The 9190-nt window shown below is 33.9% G+C and overlaps 1 long non-coding RNA gene across 1 annotated transcript; it reads left to right on the top strand.

Annotated features, from left to right (window-relative positions):
• Nucleotides 1-1279: 1279 nt before the first annotated feature.
• On the top strand, nucleotides 1280-2748 carry LOC144354051 (uncharacterized). The gene is made up of 2 exons (XR_014930018.1): nucleotides 1280-1444; nucleotides 2683-2748. It is a non-coding gene; the product is annotated as an uncharacterized LOC144354051 (long non-coding RNA).
• Nucleotides 2749-9190: the final 6442 nt, after the last annotated feature.

Below are 9190 nucleotides of genomic sequence, written 5' to 3'. Positions count from 1 at the left end.
GATGGTGGCGGGTGGGTTGGTGAGCATGCAGTTTGGTTCTTTTATAAGTTAAGTGCCCCGACTTAGCGTGTAAAAAGTAATACCTCGCAAGAAATAAATTACGGGATTGACGTGTTCCAGTGTCATGTTTTCTAGAGGTACATGCATTTTGGTTTGAATGTCTTCGTGTGTGTACTAGTATGTTGTATCCTGACATGCGTGTGTACGGCCGTGTATATTTCATGCGCATCTTAATATCGACACAAACACTCAACTATTTTCACATATAATTGAAGATAATTGAAGACCTAAATATGTTTATGTCTATAAGGCCACATACGCTAGGCACCAAGTCTAGTCATCATAACCTCTCGACTTGTCCTCTCCCCGTAAGTGTGTGCTGTCCATGTCGATTCTCCATTATTTATTGATTGTTTAAAAGGCACTTAACAAAAATAGTAATCAATGTATAGCAAATGTGAAAATATTACAAATGCATTCGAATATATTGATTTTCCCGACAATATAGACGTAGTTGTATCAAGGTAAACTTATGAATAATTAGTTATGCAAATGATCCGCACGCTCACAACTTACGATTTTTGTGTTCGTTTCCGTGCTTTTTTTAAAATGTGAAATGAATGTATGAATATGATGGTGTCTCCGTTTTTGCCGTCTTCTTGTCTATTACAAATTTATTCGGTAATTTGTTTCTACGATGTAGTCATTTATCACGGATTTTATCTTGAATAAATTGTTATCTGTATGTATTTTATTTTTTCTTCTACAAAATATGCTCCATACCGATATTTTTAATTTTAATCCCCCGAATCTTTAATGGCCAAGCCCTTAAACTAAATTATGTATCTTGAATCCGTACTTATATTGATGGGACCCTGAATATATTGGCGGGCCTTTGTTCTTTGTGGAACGCTAACCCCGCATAGAAGCCGTGAACGCTAACATTCACTGGCTTGCAATAAAACGATGTTAGATTGGCAATAGAAATGAAAAATAAATGATATCAAACCCATGACCCTACAATTAATATCAAATTCATTAAACGCTTGTCAGTAATAATTGTCATTTGTTTCTCATGGCTTGCCCTGAATATAAAAACATAACCGCACTGACAACCATATTTCTTGTTATTCTGACGTATTGTGATGAAATCATGATAATATAGTAACTAACAAACAAGCAATTAAGCATATCTCTCGGGAATATGAAGCGCTGACGTCACGGGCGAATTATGGAATGTTGCTGACAGAAACTCCCACTCATAAACAGGATATTAAACCCCGACTCACAGTTTAATATAAATACAATCTTCTAACATCATCAAGCTATACGCTTTGTGTGTGTGGGGATACACTTACATCTGGTAGCATATTAGATATATATACATGTATACATCGCCGATTTGAAAAAAGAACATCATACGTCAATAGTTAAGAAAAAAACGGTGAGTAGTAACTATAGCTGACACGACGTGTACGTCCGTATACATAGGGTTTATATATACGCCAAAATATTAGTAATAACAGTTTGCTCTATAATGTTCATATTTGGAACTTTTGTATCAAATCGAGTTGTTCTTACTAGCTCGAATATTTACAAATCCCGCCCAAAGGGACATGTATATACTTTGAGACAATGGTGTTGAATCAAGACACATATCGTATGTGAGGCATCCACAGACATGTACTGACGTGTCAATAAGACGGCAACATTTTAATTGAAGAATAATTGGACTGGCGCTTCAAAGTCCGGAGAGTGTAATCCCATGTGTGTACTGTAACATCACTGTTGTGTTCCACGTGCAGTGTATTAATTGCAATGCTTCCTATATTGCCTTACAAAAAATACACTGTACATATGTTGCATAAGTAATAGTACTTGGACCACCGCTGGCGTTTATCTTCTTTCTTCCTCTGTGTCGTCCATCATTACAATCTAGTTTGTATGAATTTTAATGTGATAAAAACAAATTTTATGCATTATTTCAATTAGAGATAACGATTCCGTATTTTTTCAACATGTCACGATCATTGTTAACTTTGATCACCGGATAGGCAATAATCGATATCATTTTTCGTAGTTGATTCTAACTGTAATCTACATCTTCGACATAAGAGTGAAATGGTTCGTATGGCCAACAATTCATCCATAATGCACTAGAGCATTGTATATTCTTTCACATTACACGATAAATCCAATCTTGACTACCTGCCTATCTTCATTATTATTTCATTTGTTTGTGTCGTTGTGTGGTTCATTTTACCCCGGGCATTGCATTTTTCATACAATATGTATGTTTACATGAGTATTTTTTTTGTTAGAAGGATTCTATTTCCAATGGCAAGAGACAAGAAAGTTTCCCCAATTACACACCATGTACCCTTTTCATCTGTCTCACAGATTACACAATTATAAAATTTATTACCCGTACGTGCCTTGTAGTATCACCGCAATACCCCTCTCATTAACATATTGTAGAAGGTACAGGTAGTCCCCGAAATTAAAAAAAAAATACACGTGTTTTAATTACTACACACCAGATTATGTTTCCTACATTATTACATTTCTTTTACAGTTTCAGAATTACAAACTATAGACTGTGAAGGAGTTAGATACGTAAACAAGGCTTAAATATTTGCAAGATTAGATATGACATTCATAATTTTGTTATGTCTATTTCAGATAGCAATGTGTGCCATGTACATGGGGATGATACTGCTGCTAGTAGGCAGTTGTTACATATCAGCATATCCTATGAACAACAACAACCATCGCGGCGATGACGACAACGTTTGGCTAAGATCACGAGCAGGTACCTCTCTCGCCAGCAAACGTAGTGAGAGTTCACCAACAACGTACATCGAAAGGTTTGCCAAGCCTTGCAACGGTCCATGTGGATGCTGCAGTACCCAGTGTGTGTTTCTTTCGTGCCTTCGGTTACGGATGTCTCGTAGGTCTTCACCACAGCTTTCATCAGCAAATAAAGCCCTGGAACCACGGATACACAGCGAGGATAACGACAGCGTCAAGTATACAGGTTTAAGTGAGACAGACGATGTAAAATTCCCCGAAGAAGAACTCACCCAAAAAATTAAAAACATACTATTAGAGTTGTTTGAAAAAAGCTCGCCCGTCGAACGGAACTAGTAGTGACATAAACCACATCGCTAATATTTCCTGAACTGTCGATTTGTATTTATTACGATTCAAGCAACGTCGTTTGTTTATTATGGCTGATTGATTTCACTCAGGATACATGATTAAAAATAACCCAATTAACGACAATTTTATATGTCTGTATTTTAACATTTTATTTAGACTGCAATACGTAACTGTCATGTGACACCGGTTCTAGATTGTTATCTCAGAAATAATTTCTGACAGGTTGCAATTTTTGTGTGTGTGGATATTTGTTAATTTATTACATTAACAATTGTAAACCTGAATGTACGCTTTCAAATTGATGAACAAAAACTCCAAAGACTATTTCAAAAATGTTATATTCTATTTTCTAACAGGTTTGCGATATGTAAAACGAAATAATTCATATATACATATATATTAGTAGTTCTACAATTAGTTTAAAAATCTAAAATATGCTCCCGCAAGTATCTTTCAACCTTCATAATGGCATACGTTATATATCACTTAATAGCTAAGATACAATAGTTTGATTGATTTATACACTGTTTAAAAATTGTACTGAATACAATATTCAAATCCGTATCATTTAGATATTTTAAAATGTGAATACATATTAATACAACGTGTGCAAGTCGTTCTCGAACGCAGCGCTATTTTTAAAGAATGATACAGGCAGTTAGTATCATGTTGGCGATGTAACGATCAAGGTTTAACCTGTTTATCCTAATTACATTCACTATAACGTACATATATGAATATACATTCGCTACTCAATCATTTCAAACAATACGACTAGAACCGTAATTATTTTATATCATCTTACATATAATATCTGATGCAGATTTACATATATATTGAACTTTAAGAATGATTTAACATTTAGTTCCTATATCATCTTTGAAGCAAGTTATATAACAGTTGAATCTCCTCAAGCTCAAGAATATCTTTTATGACGTTTGAACATCGTATATAATATTAGCTGAAATGTATCTGGCTATTGTTACAGGTTTATTGAATACTATCCAATTGCATTTAGTCACACTGAAAGTATTCAAGACTTCATTGCTCTTAGTAGAAAATACACATTACAGTAATCGCGGCAAATGATAATGCATAAACAGAGATTGACAAAAGGTTAATCAATGGTGTGTGTGGTGTGGTGTCACGTTTTTCGTTGCGTTTCCTTTTTGCAGTGTTTTTTAGACACAAATATCTCCAAATGGCACAAAATTTTAAAAGCGCCGGCAGGCAAACGTATAACATTGCTATAACAGTGAAAAAATAATTAATATTAATGATAAATAATATACCACGTTTAATTACACAACAGTCAGTAGATAGTACTGGTTTGTCTTGGTAGACGTGTATTCTGTGTGTAAAGATCTTAATCAACTATTTTCACTATGATGGCAGCAGAATTGTCAACAAAGTGAATCAATTCACCATAACATCAGAACATTTTTTATCATAATGTAATGCGTTTTTGTTTCCATGCACACGGTTTGCATACTGAATTATGTATGTAAGCCAGTGTCAATGTTGCTAGTGATATCTGTACAGTCTGTCTATAAATTTGACAAAATAAAGATCCTGGATGCTAAAGTTAATTTGTGATTATTCACTGATTTGTTTTTTGCTTTAAAGAAGTTAATTTGTTCGAATTGATATGTCTTATTGTGACATGACATGATATTGAAATGTTTATTGTATAATGAATATATTCTTTGATTTCAATTTAATAAACAATTTCGCAATTATACCATTACTTTCAGTGAGCACTCTAATTTTAGTCAGAAATGTCGTACAGTCTCCCATATATACAGACCTCTCAAACAATTGTAATACTTCATCTGCATTAGAGATATTAAACATGCCCGGGATAAAACGCTTCACTAATATCAATTTCCATTTGTCTCCACTAATTGCGGAAGTTCGGATATCTTCTTTTTTAGAATCTTACTAGAAATTATTCATTTGTAATATTTGGAAATTCTATTTAGGTGAAAGCTGCTAATGTTCTAGCGTTCAATACAAATCCCAGGATGTTCACTATGGATACATTAAGCAGATTTGGCCATAAAATGAATGACATCGTTTCTTCCCTATTTGCAATGTTGTCACGTTCACATAGAAAAAGTTAATAAAGTACTTGGTCACTGGTGTATTCAAAAAGAAGAGCCATCACGTAAAATAGCCTAGGGATGTTCGTTATCTCTGGGGATGCATGTCATTGAACTCGTGGTTAGGTCAGCCGTTATGTTTCGTTTCCTTTCCGCGGTTATTAAATATTAATCACTTGTAATTGTGAACGAAATATAACATGTGATGCTAATGCATACATGGTAACAATGCCCCACAAAAGTGAATACTTGATGTTCAGTAGAACTTATCGATACGAACACGAACAACAGCAACATCTACAGCAGTAACAACTTGCCTCAAACGTCATTGAAATGTTCACAATAACGCTAAATATTACTTGAAGTTGTACGTCATTTGAGCCCTATCCATTGTTGAGTTTAGGGTAGCACATCTTTACGATAAATATTATAAATATGGCATTGGCTTCATCGTAATTTAGTCGTACTTGACACAAAAACAAAGTATATAAACTTTACACAACCCTATTTATTTGGGGTTTACGTCACATTTACATTTGAACACTATCCATTGTAGCTTTTCGAGTAGCATTCTAGTAAAATGTTATATTCTGGCACAGTTCACTGAAAATGTGAGTCGGCGTGAGTCGATCTGATCACATCAATTGATTCTCCGGTGTATACTTCACGGTTTTATTTAACAACCGCGTAATACCTTACTTATATACCCCGGTAAATGAGAGTCATACACGATGCACTACATGCTAAAACCACTGATACAAACAAATACAAGGTCTGAACATATTGTATTTTACACGGGACACCAATAGGCATGTTACTGTACAGTTACCAATAGTCAAAACCTCATTTGGTTGTTTTTGAAAAGATTTGTTGTGATGTGGCGAAAGCCTAAATGGTAAATAGATACCGATAATGTTAAACCTATCAGTGAATTTAACTCGACTCTGGGAACGAAATAATACATGGGAAAGTCTATTCATTAATCGTACAAAAAAGTCAACCGTCCAAGATAAATATGATTATATGATCGCTATAATTGACATATGCTAATTTCAACCTTATCGCAATGCTCCAATGCCATTGAGCGTAGCAATTCCTAAAGGTAAGCAAGATGACATTATATGAATCGTATGGGCTATTCAATCACTTTATTGTACATTATTTTATTAATTGGATTGTTCGACCACGATGTTGCAGAAGTTAACTTGCTAATAATTCGTGACCGCATAATACGGGTTTAATAGATGGCAATTATATCGCTTGTTTACTAGTATTATTGGGATCCTACTATTATAAGACAATTTACGACGGGCTGTGTAATAAGTCCATAACATATAAAAGTATCTATTACTACTAGAGTACGTCAAAAATATCGCTGTAACTACGATTAAACCTAATTCTGAAAGCAAATTAATCCGTGACAAATCGGCCCATTAGAAGTATCCCCTCACGATTTCACGAGTTTTGTTATAAATAATTTAATAAACGGCTGCTAAGTATTATTGTGTTTCATTAGATAACAGATAGTGACATATATTTATGTTTCTTGTCTTCGTGCCACTGTAGGTTATCGGATTATCTGTAATGGTTACCGGACTATAGAGAGTGTCTGTGAACGACCCCATCTTGTACATTTTACAGAAATCGCAGCTATTCTCATTCCTACTTTAAGATGGATTTGAGCACCATGGCCTTATATTTTAATTTGATTCGTCAGTTAGTACTCTTTAGTCAGTTAGTAATCTTTAGGCTGATCAGTCACAGTTTGTTAATGGTTGTTCATCATATGTATTCTCTACGTTTTAGATTAACGCTGCATTACCATCCTCCCACCTCCAGAATGTACACGTGACGAATAGCCGTGGTGATATGCAAATGAGTATTGAACTATTAAATCTCGTTTTTACACACGACTAACTATACACTGTTTGGTCTCACTCGTCTATTATTAATTATTTAATCTCTAAGGCCAGCGGTGTAATCAATAAACGTATATAAAAATAATTGTTAATTAGGGATCGTTAAATTATAGTCACGTCGAACAAAATTCCATGAAACACCAGATTCAATATTTCAATCTTGAATTATCGTGCAAAGCATTTGCAAATCGAATCACGGTCACTACATTTTTAATAACATCTCCATAACGTACTATGAATTTATCCCCTTGACAAAATGGATTTAATGATTCACAGTCCGCTAACGCTTTCATTGCCAGTATTTTTTCAACAGACTGGAATGACAGCTCAAAATATTGGCTATACAACTCACCAGACTAACTGCGGCTCATATGTATACATATTGAATATACGCCTAAATATACGCATTGGAGCGAATCTGTAGTTGTAAACCACACTGCCATGGGTATAACACCCGATAAGCTTGTATCGATATTTTTTATAATTGTCAGTCAGTTACTATATTTTGTCATAAGTTAACGTGCTATTATTAATTCAGTATTTCCTATTTGTGGGTCTTTCCTAGCCTGTAAAACTGATATTACCAGGACACATAACAACCATGCATCGATATGTCAGTTCCTTATTCGACATCTTTATTCTACAGTGAATTTTTAGAGAAATTACGCTTATCAGTTCAGATCTAAAATCAATTGTTGATACTTGAAAGCAGTGAGTAAATTTTGTAAATCCAAATGGGAAATGATTGAGTACATACTTAAACTCCTACAGCTCCGGCCTCGAACTAAAATATTAGACTAGTATCCTAGAATCGCACATGACTAAACAGAAACTCAAACAGTAGCCATGTCGGTTTTTCAAGACAAATTTTTTCGGACAACGCAGATTCTCTAAATATAAAATTATTCACATCGAACCATTGCATTTGTGATACTATTCTGGCAGAATATTCATTATTTCGGTAATCTCAACTAAAATTACCTCAAGCAGGTGAGTGTGCTAAGGATGTATTATTTAATATAACAAACTAACTTCAAGTTTTATAAGAATTCTGATAAATATATAAAAAGGTTAGATTCACAAAATACTTGTAAATGGTAGCGTCTCAATGGCAGTGTAATTTCTCCAATTTGCATATAAATAAGTGTAGCTTTTGCTGCAATTTGCATATTAATGCATTGTAGTATTTTAAACAAACAAAGATACACTTGTGGATTTACAGGATAAACGAATGAGCGAAATGTTTATAGTCAATTTACCACTAGTGATATTGTAAGTAAAGTACCTTGCACTCAATCTCTGACAATGTTACCTACTTGTAAACTTGTAAAGTAATTGATAACCAAAAGTATCAAATTGAAGCAATAATTGATTTAAGTTTGACTGTATGATGTCGAAGTAAAACGTATGAAATGCTTTCGAGGATGAAAATATTTCCCGATTAACATATTCACATATTTTATGAAGTTTTAATAACAATGAATTTACAAAAAAAAAACTTAATTATTTTTTATTTGTAATAATCAGAAAATCTAGCAATAAGTGTTCATTTTACCAAATTTATTCATGGAATATCCCAGTATTCAGTTCAAATTAAGTCTGATAATCCCATCCAATATGGTTTATTAATTTGTATCTTAAATACAGAATATTTGGTAATCGATGTCCCAAGTAACTACACAAAATTTCGTTTAAGTCGTATATCAAAATTAGATCAAGTATGGAAAGAGCTGGAAAACGCATGGAAATACAGCTACAAAATAGTATCATTGAAATTTTCCACAAAAAAACATGTATACGTGCAAATGCAATAAATTGATAGTTTGTTAATTTCCTAATGGTTCTTTGGTTCCTGAAAGCGGAATTTTCTGCTTGACACGCCTGAGTTGATACTCGTTGCCATTGATAACACATACACAATTGAAACCGGATGAATACAATTTTCCTTTCGTTTATGCTGTTCAGCAAAACGATCTCTAACTCGACGCAATGTGGAACCAATATAGA

Source organism: Saccoglossus kowalevskii, chromosome 7 (assembly GCF_978046115.1).
Source record: "Saccoglossus kowalevskii chromosome 7, keSacKowa6.1, whole genome shotgun sequence".
Lineage (NCBI taxonomy): Eukaryota > Metazoa > Hemichordata > Enteropneusta > Harrimaniidae > Saccoglossus > Saccoglossus kowalevskii.
This window is presented reverse-complemented; position numbering and strand designations above follow the sequence as displayed.